Below are 22,025 nucleotides of genomic sequence, written 5' to 3' on the forward strand. Positions count from 1 at the left end.
GACTAGTGGAGGTCAAGCCGCTGCCACAGCGATGTGTTTGGCTTCCAGAGACAGTCTGCCAGATGTACCAAACAAGAGCAACTTTTCTGAAATAGCCTTGATAATAGGTTTCCGAGGGAGATGTCCCCTTGAAAGCAAAGTGTTCTGAGGCCACTTACCAAGGTATGCCACAAAAGGACAGGAAAGCATTAGAAAAGAAAATACAGCAAATGCTAATCATCTGCGATTCAACCACTTTTCTGTAGAGCTAGAAAATGAATAACTTTTATGTAATGCTAAGCACAGGGTTATGACTCTTTGTAGACAATCCTTGAACTGAAACAATAAAGAAAGCAGCATGCTGTTTGTCATTCTATTCCAAGCCTCGTGAGAGCCAAATTGAGCCTTAGGAATGTGCGCGTCTTGTTTTCAGACATTGCTGCAATCAGGAGATGGGGGAGCTGGAAGAATTGCCCTACTGATAATGCATCTATAGCATCTTCACGCTATTTACCAACCTGTAAAAGGTGAATGGCCAGCCCTGGCCCAGAACCATAGCGCTGTGGGGAGGTTTGGATGGCCCATGCCTGAGGATAGATATACTCATGAAGAATATGCTACCTCCTAAGCCAACCACAAAATATGCAGCTTCAGAGAGCACAGAGATTTGTTTAACAGGCATAGAGCAAAATTCCTAACACAGATCTAGACTGAAGCTTTTGGAAGATTACTTAGTCCCCAAATACATCAAGGCAATAAGTGCAATGCTTCAACAAATCCAGCTCATCCCCACCTCAGCCTAGGCTGGAACCAAGTCCATTTGATGACAGGCATCATTTTATTTCATTTGCTACAGATGAGTGACTCAAAAATTATATAACAGGGTGAGAAAAGTTCCCAGAATTAAAATGTAAACCAAGTTGGTTTATAAGCCAAGCAAGTAGCGGTACACTCCCCATGTCCCAAACACCCTGCTAATCAGCACACAGACAGCTGTATCCAAGCCCTTTCTCCTCACACACACCTTCAACTCCTCTTGTGCTCTTGGCACTTGGTTTACCTTCTCCATCCTAACTACTGGTAAATTTAAAAAGGAAAGCTTGAAAAAAAAAAAAAAATCACTAATATACCATCCTCAGTCAATGAAACAAAGCCAGGCAGTAAGGGAAACTCACTGTCAACAGAAGAGGTTCCTAGTTTGGCAGAAACTCAGCTAGCAAGCCTCCATATCAGTGCAAAAGTTTTACATGACGGGACTGATGTGAGCATGCACAGGTACGTATCATCTGAAAAAAAAATAAAAATCAGCCATGGAACTCTGAACTCAGAATTTTTTATTTATTTTTTTCTCCTGGAATAAGAGAGAGAGAGATAGAAGCCCAAATCAGAGAACAGTACAGCAGGGACAACCACGCAAAGCAGTACAAGCAGGCAGGAGCACATTGGCTGAGGAGCTGGGGGAGGCAGCTCAGCAGAGTGCAGGCTGGGGCTCATGCCATTCTCAAGCAGAGCACAAGTCCACTGTGTCTGGCTGGCATGAGAAAGCTACATGCTACGCCAAGGTCTGTAAGCACAATCCAGAAATACAGAGGAGACTGCCACAGTGTAGGAGAGCACCATGGGTGGCCTAAAAGTCACCACCTCTGATGGCAGGTTGCCAGCTGAGTGAACTGGGGCTGCTTTCCCAGAGGAAGAAAAGACTTGGCGAGAGAGGAAGGCAGGGTCACAGCAGTCCTCGAGTTCATAAAGGCTGCCAAGAGAAAGGGAACAACCTGTTCTCTATGCTCACAGGAGATCAGACAAGAGGAAATAAAGTGTGCAAGGAAAATAGCAAGGTAAGTGAATGGAAAACCCTAAATGGGTCATTTTAAGACAACCCCTCCTAAGGGGCATCCCACCCTGGGTCTGGCTACAGTTTGCTTCACAACGACCACTCTCAAAAAGTTCAGACAATGTAAAACAAACATAAACCTCTGTAGCAGATACAAATAGATAGTTACACATGTATATGCACATAAAGAATCAACTGATGTCTGAAAAAGGCACTGAGCCCAAACTCTCAATTACAGCATTATCTTTGTGAAGACCAAAGGTCAAATTTACAAGGTGCAAAGGGCATTGTTTTGAACTCAATTGATTTTCAGGAAGAATTGGATGCCAAACTCTTTTTGCTTTTAAAATTTCCCATCCTTTCCACCTTTCATTGCCCTTTTGGCCTCTACTAGCGTTTTTTTCTGTGAATGCTGGAAATGTGCAGACAGTACCTAAAATAACCCAAAGTGCACACATTCCCACTTGATATAGGCAAATAAGGGTGCCCACTATGTTTGCAGAAAGCCTGTCACACAAGGGAACGGCCATGTCAAACCAGGACCTTCTCTCCATCTCTGTGTGGAGTGCTGGCTCACTTCCAGTTCAGATGGAGTAGCTGAAAGTCATTTCTCTCTGATGTTGTTTAAAAGCCTAAATGCAATGAAATACTAGTCTAAGTCCATTTCCCAGTGAGCAGAAGTGTCAAAAAGCCACCATCAGAGCTGGATGTAATTGGCAGCCCCAGCAGGGAAGCGAGGAAATAGAGAGGCGGGGAGATGCAGTACCCTGCCTCCTGTGGTACTTGTTACTAAACTTTCTGCAGCAGCGTCTCCAACTTTTGGGGCACTGAAACTCATTTGCTTCTCACGCACATCGAAATCCCCACACCTCAGTATGGCAAACCAGACTCTCCACTGAAATACCCTCTCTCTTTTTCTCCCCCAGTTTTACAGCCAGCGAAGCACTGATGTTGGATGAAAAGTCACTCTACAGAAATATATTCTGGGCTGATTATCTGCAACTTTAGATGCTTGAACTCATGCTGAACTCATGACCATTCTGGCCTAAAGTCTGCCATGGCAGTATTTTAATATATTTATTGTTTTCACTATGTACCAAAGCATACAGTTCAATAGAGCACAGACTTATAGGGTCAGACTTCATCTATTCTGCAGCCAAAACCTCACCTCCACAACTTTCACTTACTGCCACCTCAAAACCAACACAAAAGGAAACCCAAAGCCCTAGAAGGCTGGCTGCATAGCACATCCATAAAATCAAATTATTTGGCCTGGCTAGGTTTGTTCAGGATCTTCATGTGAATTTGTGGCACAGCCAACACTGAAGAGTTATGTCGAACTAGCCCAAAAGGCATAAGTATTGCTGTAGCTAGTTCTGTAGTCAAGTTGCCAGCCTAGGAAATCCAGTTTTGGATAAGTGCTGCACCACAGACTTCCTCTAGAAAGATGGACAATTCCCTCTTATTGCAAGGAAACAAGCATCTCACTTTTGTACCTTTCTTTCCAGGCTCCATTTGCAGAATACCTCAAATCCAAGCACTTCAGAGGGCAAACCTTTCTAAAAGATATTGTGTTGAGATACAACAGCAATGAGGGTGGATGATTAGGTACCACCAGCAGCTAGATAAAACAGTACTTTATTTCCTGTGGTTATCTACAACTCTCTGTGAATGTATGCTGCCCTGTAAAATGTATATCTGTGCTAAAACAAGTAGAACATGTTTCCCTCCAAGAGCTTACAGGAAGGAATAGCTTGTGTTACAGCATCCATCGTTATAAAGTTTCTGGAGCCTTCCCAGAAGAGAAGTAGTAACCAAAAAAAAAAAAAAAAATCACAACAGGCTCATTTTCCTCACCAATCCAATTTTCCCCCAAAGATGTTCAGAAGTATACTTCTGCTGGGCTGGTAGTTGAGGCTTTTTCCTCATCCCCCTTTTCTCTTCACTCTTTTCCCTCACCTCTTATATTTTTGTCCTCACTTTTGCCCCCTGCTCTGTGCTCGACTGTGGTCAGTGGGGTAACTAGGTCAAAGCAACAAATTTTGTGTTTCAGCCTGAGTGCAACAAGACTGGTCACTCATCTCTGAAAATGAGTCGGGAAGCTTTGGTCCGGCTGCCAAAACCATGCTGTATATGGAAAAAATGACACCACAGACCAGTAACAACAATTCACAGAGTGCAAATTACAGAGGCTCACTGACAACAATTGCACCCTGGGCTGTGACAGGCTCTCCATCCACCCAGAGCTAGGAGAGGACAAGACTCAGAATAAACAAAGTTACAGCTCTGCAGTTTTGTATTTGGCCAACTACAAAGCCAATCTTTCTGCATTAACATAACCCATTATGCATCTTTTCCAGGCAAAAAGAATTACCCTGTACTCACAAGGCAGTCCCTGACAAGAGGAAGGGAGTCAACTTGGTTCATGAACATGCTTTAAGGGGTTACCCAGGAAGGGTCTGGGTTGCCATTTTAAACACCCTTTTTGTTAAAGGAAACACTGAACACTTCATCAGAGAGAGGAAACAGCAGCAGGTTGCTTCATCGATGAACACTAGGCCAAAAGCAGGAATATACACGGACAGCAACAAGTCTGCACAAACAGTTGCTGGGTAGCCCATCAACAGAACTGCATCCTCATAACCTGCTCAGTAAACATGTATGTAATAAGGAGCATTTGTATAGATAATTAAAAATACACACACAAATCAAACACATGCTTTCTGTAAATTCAGTTCTGTTTCTAACCTAAATGACAACATCAACACCAAGCACCATACATTAAGTTCTGCACAGAAAAGGAGGAAATAATATAGACTACCGTCAGATTCTTCTCTTATCCCCCCGTTACTATTTGTGTTATGCTATTAGGAAATAATGTCCCTTTTTTGCCATGTAACAGACTTCTCATTTTGCGTTTCTAGTTCCTGGGGACAGGATGGTTATGCATGACAGCAGTGACTGGTGATGTGCAGTGGAGTGGTTGGTTCCAAAAATATGATTTCTCTGTTTACATCCCTGGCTTTAAAGTCCCATAGAAACTGGGAAAAAAAAAAAAAAATATATATATATATATATATATATATATATTTATATATATATGTATATATATATTAAAAAGCCCAATGAAATCACCATGCTGAAAACTACCATGTAATCCTATTTATGCAGAAATGCTTTTTTCTTTTTTTAGACAACATTTTGCAAAATTCCTTCCCAGTTACTAACACTTTAATAACACACCTTTATTATCATGGAGTGCACTGGGAGCCAGACACAGAACTTCTCTAACTGTAGGTTAGCACAGCACAATAAGCACACTGGCAGGAATCTTTGTAGCTCTGTGTATTTTTTATTTATTTATTTTTACTGTTCCTTTCTGTCTCAGATTTTTTGGTTAACTTCAAGTTATGCGCTTCCTTTGATTACCTTCCCACACACACACCCTATCTTACTGATGATATTTTTTTCCAGCCAGGCTAGAGCCAGGGCCTGCTTTCCTTTGCACCTCTTAGTGACAGCACTTCCATCAAGAATACTTTCAGAGACAAGCACTTCCCTTGGCAGCAACCAAACAAAGCACAATGCCTTTCAGGCAGAGCCCTGCCTCAGAAATAAATAAATAAAGGAGCTTGCCTCATATTTTATCCAGCATCTTCTGAGGCTCATCAGAGGAAATTAAAAAAGAAATTGGCTTCTCGAGAGGATAGATCAGACACCTTAAGGAACAGCTGCAATTTGTGTTTCTGAGAAATGAAAATTGAAAAGCAGGCTAAAGTGGATATTGGGTGATTTATAAACCGCCTTTCTCCATTCTTTCTGAGTGTCAGTACATTTTGTAGATCATCAATAGCACCATCTTTAACATATAATTTTCCAAAAAGAAAAAAAAATAAGCAGGTAACTCCACGTCCCGTTCCCTCCTGACCTCGCACAAGGGTGTTTAAAGGACCTCTCAGTCTCTGTCTGCATTGCAAGAGGCATGGCTCCTGCAAGCCTGTAGCTCTGCTAGTGCATCTGGCACCAGCTATGGTAGTTGTTAGCACTGATCGTGCCAAACTCTGGCAAGCGAGCTTGCACAAATGCACCAGGCTTGTTCTTGAGCAAAAGTATTGAATGCTACTACTTGACATTTTGTTGTTTTAGTCATCTAAGCCCTTGGAAACCACATCAAAATCTATAAAGCCATTCAGCTCTTAATCGTAGCAGATATGAATCACTGTGTCAGTTAACACGAGGTGCATAAATCTCTGGCAACGTGGATTTATGACACCGGGACGTAACTCACCAGTATCAGCTCTTTGATTTGATTAGAAACATGGGATTTGAGGGAACGGACTTACATAGCTGGCTGCAACCAGAGTTGTGACCTTAACAAAAAAGTCGGGGACTGAGGCTGCCAAGCTGTCAGCATGCTTAAGTAACAGTTTCACGTTCACCGTGCTCGGATTAATTGCTGCTTTAATCTGCGGCAGCCGACACACATGCGCAGCCGTGCACGCTAATGGGGAGGATGGCAGCCGAGGCTCTATCAAGCCTCATTATATCCCGCGCGCTTAATTGTCTTCGTCACTGGAAACCATCATTTTATTTAACGCTTTAAATAAGGCAGAAATGCCATAATCACATTTAAATATTAAAGACGTTTATAAGCAAACAGGAAGGGTTTTAAGAACACACAGAGCGCTACTGCCTGGGTTGGGCTGACTGTTGCAGGTGGGTGATTTTTCTCCTCATCTCCTGCATCTGTAACCAAAGCAGCAGTAGACTCCATGATAAAAAGTTTTTTGATTCATTCTGCTTAGCCTGCTGACACTCACATGCTGGGTCAAGTGCACTGTAGCTGACTGTAATTGCAGATATTAATGAAGCTTTCAAAGGGATTCAGAAATGATTCCGAATGTCCACACTGGCTAGAAACTCATTTTGTTCTCGCATAAACATGCCAGACCATCCAAAAAATAATTCAACTACTTGGGTCAAAAACACACGGATAACACTTGATTTGTTTTATGGCTTATATCCCTGCCAGGCACCTCTCCTTGGCTTGTGCTCTCATTCTCCCACTCCCATTTGGCAGGGGAGCATCAGAGAGCTACACCTACATGCTGGTGTTGCCACTCTTCCTATGACAAAACTCTGTCTGCAGAAGCAGGTTACATCTCGCAATGGTGGGGGGAGAATGACTAGTCTCCACTGAAGCCTTGAAAGTGGGACTGTAGGTCCCAACCTTGGAGACAATGTCTCATCTATATTTATTTATTTATTTTTCTCCAATGTGATAGTCTTCTTGAGTGGGTAGGATTTGCCCAAGAGAGACCTGCAGTGTGTTAAGGCATGGGTGCCCTTACCTTCCCATTCTGCTCCTACCTGTGTCTTTGCTGACTCCTCTGTTTTTGTCCCCTTTCCAGATGCTCCCAGAGGGAGAAAACAGGCATAACCAACACAAACACATAACAAAGGCCCTTGCCTTGAAGGGCAGCTGTGGATGTGCAACATTTGGGACACTGAGTTGGATCCTTCCATCATCAACCCACAGCCAGTGGGGACATCCCTGCTCATCCCTTCACAATCGTGTACCAGAAGACGAGCTTTTCCCTACCTTCTCAAGCCTCCAGATACTTCATAAATTGAAAGGCATTAGCAGAGAAGGCCACCAGAGTCCCTGGGAGCTGGGGCAAACCAGGCTGGGCTCTTGCCAACCAGTGATACCCCAGTCTGAGACACCAGGAAGGCAGCCCCTCTCCTCCCTCCTGCTGCTGGGCACACTTTGAGGCTTCCAGCCTTTACCAGTCCATCAGCCCAGCAGATATTTAAAGAGCCTATCAGTTTCTTATGAATAACAGCAATTACATTATAGCGGTTAAAAGACAAGTGAGATTGGGAAAGAATTGCAGCCATGGCTGGAGAGCAGCTTAGCACCACTCTGTGCTAGGAAAGCATGATTATATGTGCAAACCCTTCTGCCCGGGACCTGAGGTACATTTCCCAATGGTAGATGGCACAGACAGCGGCTCAGCCAGCCAGCCACCTGTCTATAAGCCAAATGGCCCAAATGGCCACAGAGCCAAACTTCAGCTGGTGCACCCTTTCTCTTGGCAATACCCATTGCCTCAGGCTTCCTGAGGTGCTCATATACATGTAAATATATACATGTATGTATATAATACCTGCTTCACTTTGGGCCATTTCAGAGCTTAAGGCAGAGCAAGTTGACATTTGGTCTCAAGCACATCATGCAGGCAATACCTCTCTCTCATTGCCACAGAAAAATGCTGCTTTCAAAAAAAAAAAAAAAAAAAAAAGAGTTCAGATAACCAGCAGAAAACTGCACTTTTCTGCCTATATAGGTGCATCTAAAGTAGGGCTGTATGTCAGCACGAAAGCTTTATTAAAATAGCTCATCTAAACAACATTATTTTACTATCAGCAACTCCAAATGTAGGTCTGAGCCACTGGGAGAGAAACATAATCTTAAATATGCTCTGAAGAGGTGCTGCTTTAAAAACATGCTTGGAAAAGGGAAACTGAGGCATAGAGCAACTGAAAGACTTCCCCAAGGTCAGTCAACACATTTATGCAAAACTTGACCCCACCTGCATTTTAGTCCATGGCACAGATGCCACTGTAGCAATTTAATAAGCTACAAGCCCCATCTGCTCATTATTGTCTCAACTGGAGACTGCTGTACCCAAAGCTGGGCCACATTAATTGATTATATGAATGCTCCTGGTTTGCCCCAATACAAAGGCAGTCAATTTAATTTAAATCCTTGTTGGAGGAGATTTCAATTTGCTGGCTGACTTTACGCTGAGGCAGACAAGGAGCACTCGTATAGGTTTCATAACCCACTCCTGCTACGTCTGACAGAGCGCATCTGTCCACCTCCTACCTCTCTGGCAATTTTTAAATCAAAGAAGATAAAATGGGAAAGGAGCAAAAAAATGAGAGTTTTCTTCTAGTGCTACCCAGAGCTCTGAACTTAACAGAGTTTAGGCTAGCAGAATTTCCCAAATTTAATAGCATATCTTAGTTCTATTTTTTCTTTCCTGTTTTGAGATTTCTCTAATTTGCTTTCCAGCATAGTGTATTTTAACGTCCTTTCCATATTTTAATCTGGTTAAAGCAAACAGAACACACTTGGAATTTTTATTATAACCACCAACACTAGACAGCAGTGTCAGGGTCACAGAAACTACAGCGAACAAAAAGCTTTTAAAAAATGTCCTTTAAAAAGCTCCCTAAATGCTCCACCAGTATTTCTGACATTTTAAGTCATCAAAACTTTTCTAGTGATAACGACAAGCTGCTAAATTTTATTCTCTTCCCTATTTCTTTCATTTTCATTAGTGGCTGGATTTTGATTTCATTATGCCTGACGAAGACCAGCTGCCGCCATAAATAAAGTAAGTGCCTCATCATCGGAGCAGCCACAGGTAAAAGCACTATGTATGTAAAGCAACTACAACATCTACTGCTTTTCTGTAAACTTCATGACAAAGCCATTCACCTACACGCTTCTGGTGTAAAAAAAAATATCCTGCCTGTGAGCTTTGCTCCCAGTAGAAAACCCGCACCCATTGAACCATCCACATACACTTAAAAAACTGTTCCCCCCTTCTGTCCATAAAAACAAGTAAAAACAAGATCCCTTTTTTGCACGTTGGCCCTGCTCAATAAAGCAAGAGTATTTCTGCAGGTTTTTTTTTTTTTTAAAAAAAAAAAAACAGCATTGTTAGCTCTTTATCTTAGCAGTTATGGTCCTGCTACCCTAGCAGTCCTGCTTTGTTTACAGTGGGGTTGTTTTTCTCTTCTCCTTGGGAAAATCAGAAAAAGAAAAAAAAAAATAGAAATTCAATCTCCCAAACAAACAACAAAAAAAAGCATGAGTACGTATATGGAAGATGTTTTGTTCAACTACGGTGACATTACCAAGTGCAACAGTAAATAAAGTAAGCGATGTTCACAGGCAGCTGAACAAGGCGGTGTGAAGGTACCCAAATTACTGCAAACAGCCCATTTCTCTTTCCCTTCCACCTTCTACCCCATCACTTGACCGTAATGGCACTTTCGCTGTTCATCACTCTCTTTCCCCATCAATTTTCATTGCCCTCCACAGCTTCTTTATCACTTTTGTTGTCAAGCCTACAACTACCTTTAGATCAGATGTTTGCCATAAATCTCAGCAATAGATATCTAACCCACAAAGAATATAAATAAATAGTCTGGTTTTAAGAGGCACTAGGCAATAATGTCTTTCATATCCACAGATATAGCTAATATCTTCACATCTCTATTGGAAACCTGACATTGCACGAATGCCCTTACTCTGGCTTTTGTCTGTCCCCTCTGTTTGTCCATCCCCTCTGCGCTATGGTCCAGGAGCAAGCAGGATCTGGCACAGTGGATAAGCAGAATGCAAGGTTTGACATGCAGCAGGCACCAGCAAAAAAAAAAACTTTTTCAGCTGTTCCCTCTTCACAAACACTAAAGGCTATTTTACTATGAAATGCCATTTAAAACAAAAAGGTTGATTTTGACTCTAAGCTTTGCTAAAAGACATCAAATGCTCCTGGGGTTAGTGCTCATGATCAGAACTATTATCAAATATAATAAATGCTGCCCCAGGCCCAGCACAGCCTCTGGCCCTCAAGGATATGGACACAGGGCTGCAGGCAGGCATTCAGACCAGATTTTTTAGTAGGAATTGGGGGGTGGCAAGCCCCTGTCTGCCAGAGGGAGGGCACAAGTCTCTACTTTCTGCTCCTGAATCAGGCAGCCACTACCTCCTGCTTTAATATTGGCAACACCATCACTGGTGGTGGATGGTGAGGTCGCTGGGTTGCAGCATCACTGAAGGAACTGGGATGATAAAAAGGGAAGAATGTCTGCATTTACATGAGTCTTCGTAATCAGCAGGGCCAACAGAGGTGATGCAGGGAAATAGAAGTAGGCTGTTTGGACACTAACTAGAAGAAAAGCAATGCTTTTAAACACTAAGTAAGCATGGCTTTTCTTGGAAAAGTATATGAGGAACAGACTGCGGCAGGACTAGAAAAGGGAGAGCTTGAAACAGGCTCAAGCCTCAGAGAGGCAAAGAGGTCACTGCTGACAGTGGAAAGGCTTCACAGAGAAGCAAGGAAAATGGAGAGCATCTCAACAGACCAAGGTGACTGAACACGGTTTGTTTATTCCAGAAAAGGGCCAACACTTGAGGCTTGACAGACCAGGTCTGCAACAATGCCCTTTGTCCCCACACACCCTCCCCTGTGGCCTTATGGAAAGGACACCACCTGGGGAGCTGTGCCTAAGCTTCAGTTTTGCCCACTCACCCTTTCCCCTTCCACCACTTGCTTTCACTCGTTAGAGCAGGATGTCCATGAGACAGAGGAGATGACTTCACACTGTCAGGCATGTGCATGATTTCTCCTCTTTCTGTCACACAGGCACTACTAAGAGGCATTTACAGTCGTTTCTTAAATCTATGTCCAACTGGTGCCCATCGCTCAAAGCTCTGAGTCTGCAGAAGACAGACAACAGTGCTGTTCTCTGTTCTGTCTGCATGATTTGGTTAAAACAAAATAATAAATATGGTATCTGATGGAGGAAAATGTTCCATGATCCCTATCTGTGGGTGTATCAGAGCACTGGCTAGAGGCAATAACTTTCTGAAGACCACCTGGCATTAAACACCAGACTGAAGACCTTGACGTGGATGTGGTAACAATTAAGTTTATGTTTGCTCCATGGAGCCAGTGGCATGCAGGATTTGGGGATTCTGCCCTCTTTCCTGTTCTGCTTTCACTTCCTGGTGTCTCTTGAGAAGGACAGTTTATTCATCAGTAGCTCATTTGCTTTTATTTTGGAGTTGAAGACTACTTTTCTGCCTCAGACAGATGCAGTGGCTGTGAAGTTTCTGGGTGAAAAGTGCTGCAGAAGTAATAAATTGCCCTTACTAGATTCACAGTCTCTCTAGGAACACTTATCTGCAGTCTCCCAGCCTAATTTTGTCTTTTGATATATACAATTGATTTTGAACTGTCCAACCTGAAACAACCTAAAGGGAGCTGGTTCTCAGGAAGGCGTTTCCCCACCCTCCCTCTGCTGAAACCAAAGGTGTTGGACTAAATCAGCCACAAGCACTTAGCACTGCCAAAGAGTAACAGCACAGTCCCACAGCCACAGCTCCAAGTTGCTTGGAAAGCTTAAATCCCTTCCTCCTCACCAAATTCATGTCTTTCAGGCACGTCCCCAGCCTCCACTGCCTCCAGCTGCAGGAGCTTTGCAGCGGGAAGCGAGGAGCCCCCATGCAGGACAGCCAAACTTCCCTCAACACTGGCTGCTTTTTGCTAGGGTGTAAGTAACGCACCCTGGCTTGGAGAAGAGCAGCTGCTTCACTGAGACCCAAAGGGGTACAGTCTTCCCTTCCGGGTGACAGTCCTACTTTCCCTTTCCCCTCTTTCCAGGTCAAAGCCAAAGCAAAGAGCCAGATTTGGAGACTGCCAAGGCATCCATCCGTGGAAGTACAGGCTTAGTATCTTTCCTGCTTGCTCTGCCTCATCCCTGCTTTAACCTGAACACACAGGTGAAAGCCTGCAGCCTCTGCGACAGAGGCTGGGCAGGGAGCCGTAGGGCTTGCCCAGAAGTTGCCGGCTTTTAAATGGGGAAGGGGAGGGAACGAAAAAATAAAAATAAAAGATATAAAAAAAAAAATGATGAAAGGAGAAGAATGGGAAAAGAAAAGCAGCAGGAAAAGGGGGAAAAGCAACTGGGGATAAGCTGCAGAGAGCGAGGGAGAGGAGCAGCTGCTCGTGTACGCCGGGACTGCACTGTCACCCAGCGGCGCTCCGCCGAACGCCAGCCCCGGCGCGCACAGGTTGTGCTGCCACCGCGCCCACGGTCACTGCCAGCTGGAGGGGATCGTGTATATGCAGGTACACATACACGTCTGTACACACACTCAGCCTTATTCCATATAGCCCTCAGGCACGCTCGTGCAAGCCCCGAGGTGGGAAGTTTCAGAGGGGAAGGACGCACGTGTTCACTTCTCGCTGTTGCACCGGACTCCGTAGCACAATGTTTTCACCAGAGCTGAATGAATCCTCGCTGGTGCAAAATGCAGCACCTGTAGGTGTATCTGCTAAATGATTTTTTTCCAGGCTCATGTACCTGTTTTTCAAGAGGCTGGGAATAAATCTGTCTTTTTGCAAGATAAGAAACATTTCACTTTTCATTTGAAACAGACAAAGTTAAATAGTTGTTCACAACAAGGGCGATGTTTCAGTCAGAGCCCCAGTAATAGACGTTCCATGCTGAATAATCTTATGTAGCAATGACAATATAATCAATTGATGGATGAGTTAAAATCTTTCAGGACTCACTCAAAACACACTGTGTACTAGTGTGTGTCCATTTACCAGAGAGGCTGCAGCCATCAGTAACAGGAGGAACAGGGATAGATTTAGGCTTCTGAAACCATGAAAGATACTCTGAATACTTTGAATGTGTCAAGCTTTTCTTTGCTCTCCTACTGTGCTTAATCTTTCACATCCAATCCTGTATGGCCATTTGCCTTACAGAAATGTTTTGTGACATTGAGAAATTAGGAGGAAACAGCAATATGGGAATTAGATTATGCCCATAGCCATATCTGGAACTGGCTATTTTATGAAACCAGAACAGATGATGCAATTTCCTCCTCTTCCTGCTATCATTTTTCCAACTGATCTTAAGATACTCTTTTGCCTCACCTGAAACCTACCCAGGAGTGGAAGTGAAAGGGCTACACTAACACAGAGACCATCTATTCTGGCTAGAAACAGAACTCATTCATTCTAGCAGTACTCTGATACATTTGGCATGCTTGTAAATTTGGAAATTAGACAATACAAGTTGTGAACCTCATTTTTCCCACACCAAATTAAACATCTGAGTTTTACCCAACAGTGCCCACAACAGTGCTGCAGTTGGCTAGATAACCGCCTCTTCTTAATGAGCTGCAGCTCTGCATGTCTTGTTATTTGTATGGGTTTGTGCTGTAGATACAAGGATTATCGAGGATTTAGGATTTAAATCTCATGTGAGAGATGAATAACATACCACTTTATGTTTTCCACCAGTGGGAACGTTAACCCAAGTACCATGCATTGTGGTGCCCTGTGAACTCTCATCGTCAGAGAGGGCTGCAGAAGTGGATTTTACCGACTGATGCCAAAATCACTGTATCTAGACCTGGTGAAGAAAGGACTGAGATGAATTCCAGGGATTATGAGGCTACAATGAACAGCTTCTGTCACTGCATGCTGAGGGAGGAGTACAAATGCTCCCAGAGGCAGTAGGAAACCTTGCGTGCCCTGTGCAAGCAACACCTCCCATGTTTCCTCCCCTCAGACATTGGGGCAGCAGCAAGCAAAACTCTTTCTTCTGCTTCTGTTGACTTCATCCAGCTTGAAAGTTAGCTGCAGCACCCCCACAAAGCTACGGCTAAGATGGCAATACAAGAAGAGAGGCGATTTCTCAAGCTGGTTGAAATTTCAGCCACCGTCATTCTCCCACACACTTGAACTCCCTTCTCCACCTCTTTTTTTTTTCCTCGTTCCTCTCTCAAGCGCGGTGACAAGAAAGCTCTTTGTTTTTAGGACTTCAATTACTCCCTCACAGCACTTGAACTGCTAAGCCCTCCCACAAAATCAGGATAATGAATAATGTTCATCGTCTGCTTCGGTGTATGTTTCCCCCCCCCCTCGGGCTTACAACACGACTGGAGAGGCACAAGCACTGACAGCTGAACAAATCCCACACTGCCTCAGAGGACGAGCACAGCAGCATACCCTGGCAGCCTTCTCAAATGCTGCAGTCTGCTTTTCCATGCCCGGGGGTCTTTCTCTTTCTGGAGGACCCACCCCCACTTCTGAAGCAAGGCAGCAAAGGAGCCCTGAGGTGCAGGGATGCCCAACATAGCAAAAGGAGATGCTGCCCTCTTTGGTCCTCCCCAGAAGTCTCAATTCACATGTCATCCTCATTGACAGCCATTTCCAGATACAGTAACCACAGCACGGAAAGGGGAAAGTCATACGTTTCCAATATAGACTGCCTTTAGCAACGTAAGCAAAATCAACAGCCAGATAGCTCTAAGTTAGCTCTGCTGCTTTTGCTTGCCTAGGTCTGAACTGGCCTGTTTCCTATTAAAACTGAGAAGCACACCAAGCTATAGGTAATATTGCATATACTGCAGTATATATCAGTGTTATTTCCATTAAAAAAAAAAATCTCTTTTTCTAGCAGAAGCCCCTGCAATCACTGACTCTTTCAGCCAGCCTGACCCTAGCACCAGGAACCACATTTACCTGCAGCCCGGGAGGCATCACTCACTCAGCCATCAATACACCCACAGGCCAGTCTCATAATGGTTGACATAGCTGCTCAATTAATCGCCGTCTAGTTCCTGCCAAATTGCCTGCAACCATTCTTCCTTCAGCTCGGAAGGAGGAATAGAGCCCTTAACGTGCTCTGAGGCCACATTAGGCCTGCACAGATTCCATTACCTGTGGCCCTGTCTGCCCAACAGATGAGGGCACATAGCGGCTGTTTGCCTCCGTCAGCTGTCCTCCTCCACCGAGGCCTAGAGCCACCAGATGCGGGACACACTGGAGCCCTGCTGGGAAATGTGGGGCAGTCAGAGGGGGGGCAGGATGATCAGAGACACTAGAGACCCTGAGCTCACTGGGGCAGATGGGAATCCCTGCGGGACACAAAGGTGGGGTTGCCTTGAGGAACCACCAGTCGGGGAAGGGCAGCTGGGGCTAGAAGCAGCACCCTCTCCTTATGACCAGAACAGAGGGGAAACAAGCCCACGTATGCCAGAAACCCAAAAGTGTCTCCTTAACCAGGCATGAAACTATGTGATCTGGCATTACTGTGTAGTAAGAAAACCTTTTGCCAAAGCAAAACCTCACAAGGTAAGGAAGAAACTCCAAAGTGCATAAAATGTGAGGGGCATTGGTTGAAAAGTGTCAAAACAACAATGACCATCATCATGGGTTACTGAAGATTTTAGGTAGGAAGCTGTTCTATTATACATTTCATTTTCTCTATTAACTTGCCTTGCACTGAAGGACCAAGCACAGTAAAACATTCTATGAAGTCACGAGCTTTACAAAATTTTTGTTTAGAGCACATTTAGAAACATTTAGAGCAATGACATTTTTCATAGAACATTTCAATTTTATGTTTGGAATGGCTTTCAACTTTGAAGTGATACTTCCCTTTTAAAATGAAAAAGTTCAACACTGAAAAGAAATCTTTTGATATTTTTACAATAAAATGTTACAAATGAGACATTTTTTCACATTACCAATTTGCTGAAAAAAATATTTTTAACAGGTCATTCCATATTTTTTTTTTTAATATTGACACTTTAAACAGGTTTCATAGTTATTTCTTTTCAATTTATATGAGAAGTACATATTTTGTGACTTTTTTTGTTGGATGCACAACTTGCTGCAGATTCCAGTCATCCAATTACTCATCATTTTTAATTAATTGCTTTACCACTCCTGGCTGTAAAAGAAATAATTTACAAATAAAAATGAAATGTCATCTGATATGCTGCATTCTAATTGTATGCCAGGAAAACAAAACAAAACAAAACAAAACAAAACAAAACAAAACAAAACAAAAAAAAAAAAGATCTTTGAGTTGAGAGCCCCACCTATTTCTATGTGACTTCTTGGTAGGTTTGAGAAACTACGAAGAGATGATCAATTCTCTTCTAAAATTTATTCCATTCTTCTACATTTAGCAAGAATAACAGAACACTGTATTGTCACGCCATTCCAAAATGCTCTTTTTACTCCTTTTCAGATACAAAATTATCTCCATTGTTTCAATTTCAGATACACCAACTGCCATCTTGCTGTACCGCCTACAGCAATTTCCACAGGTGAGCTCCATAGAGGGGGGAAAAAAAAAAAAAAAGAATTCAAAATGGGATGCGGGTGGTATAGAATACATTAAATTCAGTATAAAAGCATAAAATGCAAAACAGTTCTAATTTCAGTAATTATTGTAAGTAACGGAATAAAGTTCTCTATTTTTGTTAATCTAAATGCTACTTTAGTGTATTATTTTTAGAGCTATTTCTAGTACAACCCACCAACATGAACACGGGGATCACCAGGCTGATCCATCTATATACAGCACCTTCTAGCTGACAGTGGCAGGCACTAGGTGCCTGCTATTAATCCTCAAGAAGATGGCAAATGAAGAAAGAAAGAATCATTCAAGAAACACATTCCTGCTGCAGTGGGGCTTGAATGGAGCCAGATGGCTTTGGGGTGTCAAGAGTTGTCCTCTGCACCCCCCAGGATCCTAACCTTTCAAGTAGAAAGAAGGAGCAAGGGCAGCAAGGCATAGGACCCATGATGCTGTCTGCTTGAGCATCCTAAGAGCCTGTGTCAATAGATCAGAGTGGCAAGAAATCAACTTTACTACTCCAAAAGACTGGGTCTCGTGGCTATTTACAGTAACTTAGAAAGTCAGCACAGCATTCAATTATTTCCCTGCTTCTTCAGAAAGTTAAAGAGGTAAGACAGAAGGTGAGAAACACATAAAGATAACACATTAAAGAGATCTGCACAATCTGCTGGGAGCAAAGCATCACTATATGGCCCCATTCACAGCAGCATTATCCGTCTTTCCCTCCCAGCTCACCCACTGACTTGAAGTAATTTCAGTTTTAATGAATGCTTAAATTCAAATATCATCGCAGAACTACCCAAGACTCTGCATACAAATATTTGGTTTATGTCTTCTGTGCAAGGTGGCATCCTTTGCAGCCTTACTGGAAAGCAGCCCAGCCAGAACCTCAGTGGTTATCAGCAGAGCCTGCATTGCCCTGTTTCAGACACGTGCACAATGCATGGCAGCATCACATACAGCTTAGTGCCTCAGGTTAGTTGAGCCCTGCTGGAGATGCAGCTTCAGAGACAACTGCTCCTTTTCTTGCCTGGGGTGGGTGAGGTGTCCAGCAAGCACCACATACCAACTGGCAACCAGCAAATATTTTCATTTTCAGTGTCCCCATTTGCTTTTCTCTTACCAGAGCAAAAATAGCCTCCAGTCCTTCTTTTTTTTTTTCCCTTGCATTTGCTACTTTACCCCTCTCTCCCAGCCAACCTTAATAATCTCCACTAAAAAATTACACAGCCTGAAGCCCAGAGTTTTTCTGTGCCTTTGAATGTTTCCCCACCCCGCAGAAACCTGGGGCACACGCTGCTGAAAACCAGCCCAGCTCAGCACAGAGCAGAGGCATAACTCACGCTGCTCAAAGGCAAGGAGAAAGAGCGCAGGAATTATATTGATGGATTCACTCTCTAATTGTTCATTAAGATAATGAGAACAAGTGATCAGAATAATTTCTGAAAGAAACATATTTGAAGGAAGGGCCCCAGAGAGGAGGCCTGAAAGCAAGAAATGGGGGGGATTAGGGAGAGAGGCAGTGCAGGAGACAGGGAAGAGATGAGCCACCTCCTGCCAAGTGCATATGGGACAGCAGCCTCCAAGGGAGCTGTTTCTCACCATTTTTTGTGTGAGGTCCATCCGCTGGGGTCAGGCATGGTTGAATGCACATGAGACCTCAGCCACGCATGGGCACGGGGAGAAAGGAGCAAGAGGGAAGGGGACATGGGCGTCCTCTGAGTGGGGACAGCTGTGGCAGGGCAGCCAGGGAAGGAGAGGCACAGGGGGGATACCAATAACATGTCTGTCCTCCTCACCACAGCTTTCTTGCTCAACATAAGCCACGCTGCTCAGTAGAGCTCTGCTCTTGCAAAGTCTGTTTGCCAGTGTGCCAGTGCCATGACTCTCCAGCCAAGACCCCAGGTGAAAGTGCAGGTTATGGGCTGCTCACACACGCAAGAAGTGAAGAGGCAGCTGCCTCATCCTCCTCGGTACCACTGTTACCTGCAGAGCACAAGCAAGCTCGCACCTCCTCCCGAGGGCAGGCAAGGACTTCAAGCTTCACACCTTCCTCATCTATCCCAAGAGCAAAACACGCTGAAGGGGTTGATGCTTTGGCTACAGCACAGCAATGTGGCTCTTTGAAACTATTCTGACATGAAGTCAATCTTAAGACTTTACAACACACTTGAATTCTCCTGGAAATTAGCTCCTGAAGAAAGCTCTGGGATGTTCATGTAAAGTTGCCAGTAAAGGTAACTGGTAGAAAGAGAGCTGGGGGTGGAAAGACAGAAGGGCCTGGGGTGACTAAATGGAGGGGGAAAAAAAAACTTAAAAAGCACATCAAGAGGATAGTGTGCAAGTTGCTGAGAACAGAAGGAAGAAGTGAAAGGAGAGGTGAGAGGAGCAGAAGAGAGCTAAGTCAAAGAAAGCCTCAGAGCAAGTCAGAAGTAACATACACCAAGCAACAAATACATATTGTAACTAATAGTAAAAAAACAGGGACAAGAAAATGAACAAAAGGCACAATTTAAAGGTGAGGGAAGGAAAAATACCAGAGAGGCAAGTGAGGCAAATGTGAGCCAAAACACATAAAATGAGAGACAGGGGAAATGGTAGCATAACAGATGATTGGAGTGGCAGGACCTTAAATGAAATGGGATGAGCCCATTTCACCATTAAGTCACATATAAATGGTGCAGAGCTCCCCCTTGGGAGCTGCTGTTTCACCTGAAAGCACTGGTGAGCTGGGTAAACCTGGGAGAGAGATGCTTTCACCCTGGGCACAGCCCGACGGTGTGCAGGCACGACACAGGTACCACTGCAGTGCCACACTTGAGCTGTCTTTTTGCCTCAGCCACACGAACCTGCTGCTGTTTCTGAACGAGCTGCTACAGGAGCTAGTAAAGCAAAGGGCAAAACTGTTTTGTCTCTTGCCCGAAATGCTTTTCTTTTTTTTTTTTTTTTAATGCTGAAGCTACAAGCTCTGTTCTTACTGATGACCTACATTTCCCCAGTAAAGCTGGATTATTATCAGTGCCTATGTGACAGCCATTTTGGAGGTAATCTTACCACATGTTGAGGGTCATTATGTTTGCATTATGGCAGGTCTGAAACATTTCCCTGGCTCTTTATCCACCTTTCTGAGGGAAAAGAGCAGAAAACACTTGTAGAATTTTCTAACAAAACCACTTGCTGTCAACAGTCTTATAGTTTTTCAAGGATCTTCACAGAGAAATTCACCTACAGTATATTTCAACATTTATCTGCTAGTCCTCAGCTCTCCTCTTTCACCAGCTGGAAAAAAACATCCAAGACTGGCAGGAGAAGTTTCTTTACCAAAACCCACCAGCAGAGGAGGAGATATCTTCCTTTTTCCTTCTGATCATTTGGTAGTTTTAATGTCCAAATGGAGACATGACACTATCCCATCCCTGACATTCTGGATACACCAAGGAGAAGCCACCTCTGCTTCCCCTTTGGTCAGCACGGGGCACATCTGCATAGCCCCTCACGTGAAGACCAATTGGAAGTTGCATCTGTGAGGGAAGAGAATCATTGTTTTCATGTCCTGATCAAAAAAAAAAAAAAAGAAAAAGAAAAAAAGATTTCTCGGTGCCCAACCAAGAAATCCTTTCAGAAATAAGTATGTTTTACACCACAAAAGAAAGGACTGAGAGGAGGGAATGGTCACCCATGAAAGAGATGCGCTGGCAAGCTGGAGATGCCAGAAGGTAGATGGGTGGTTTGAAAGACCTGAAGAAATGATTAAAAGGGAAGAGAGGCACACACACCTGGTGGAGAAAGTTACAGAGCAAAGGCTGTCAGATGCCAAGAACATCCACATCTAAAGCTATGATTAATTGCAAGAGTAATGGATTATTTGCCCATCCAGAATGCCTGATACTGCAGAAGAAGTGAAGTGTTGTGTAGAAATGCCATTAATCTCCCTTGATGGGTACATTATTTCCACTGAATTCTACCTGACATTTCAAGTTGCTTTCAATATATTTTATTGTGTATTTTTTCACACTTCCAGTGCTCTATTGCCAAAGATTCTGAATCATCGGAATTAATCAGCAGCCTGGAATGGAGCCAGATATAACAAATAAGGAACCAGGTGCTTTTGATATTCTCCCAATTCTAGATGGATGTATAACTCACATTTATTGGTATCAGAAGATCTGGGGCTGCGCAGAGAAGTAAAAAAGAAAAAAAAAAAAAAAAAAGAAATGAAAAAAACTTGTGCATTGTTTCAAGAAACTGATAGGCACTGTCAATGAGCAACTGGCTACTATTTCTGCTCTGAAATGCTTGACTCATTTGGAGAGTAGCAGAGAGCTACTAGAGAGCCCAAGATGGACTTCTCTCTTTCTGGGTAAATCACCAGGAACTTCATCAAATGCAATGGCATTGCACCAGTGTAACTGAGGGAGATCTCTGAAATATTTGGGCTCTATAAGAAAACCCACCCTGAAGGCCTGACTGCAAATTCAAAGCTTATTCCTTTAACTTACAAAAAGAAATACACTTGCTTAATTACCCCAAAGGACAGCCTGAACTGGTGAAGAAAACCTTCCATGTAACGCAAAATAAATGAGAATCCTTAACCCTGTTGCCTATCACAGGGCATTGTTGCTTAGTGCAGCAGACACCAGCTGCTTAGAGGTCTTCCTGTGAGGTGATGCTCGTCCCTCACCAGTGCCGATAAACACAACAAGGGGAAACTAACACTGGTGGGAAAGACAGAAACCCCAAAGCAAAAGCACAGCAATTCCCACCAACCACGTAGCACCCATAGAAGTCTTAGTTGAACAAGAAGCAACTTTCTGTAGAGCCAGTTATAATTTCCTCCTCCCCTTTATCCCAGCAAGTGAACATTTCTTGCTAAGTCTGTGGTGGCAGCAGCTGAGCTGGCCTGGAGTTTGAGCCGTGCCTCCCCCCCACGCAGGCACCAGGGGGGCTCTTTGTCTGCATACCTCCACATCAAACCAAAATTAAAAATTCTGTTAAGAGAGGAAATCTCCTGCCAACCAACATCCCTGAGCTCAGAGAAAGCTGCAACAACAAACGCTGTGACAGGAATTTCACGCTGAGTGCCAGCACCATGAGGACACTATCATTTTCCATGCTATTTTGAAGTCATGCAAAGATGCCAGCATCTGGGGGACTTCAAGGACCCATTACTGCAAAGCTCTTTGACAAATAAATAAAACATGAAAGTGGTTCCCTTTGCAAGGGGAGCAGTGAAGAAGAA

This window comes from Netta rufina (genome assembly GCF_964035555.1).
Source record: "Netta rufina genome assembly, chromosome: 1".
Lineage (NCBI taxonomy): Eukaryota > Metazoa > Chordata > Aves > Anseriformes > Anatidae > Netta > Netta rufina.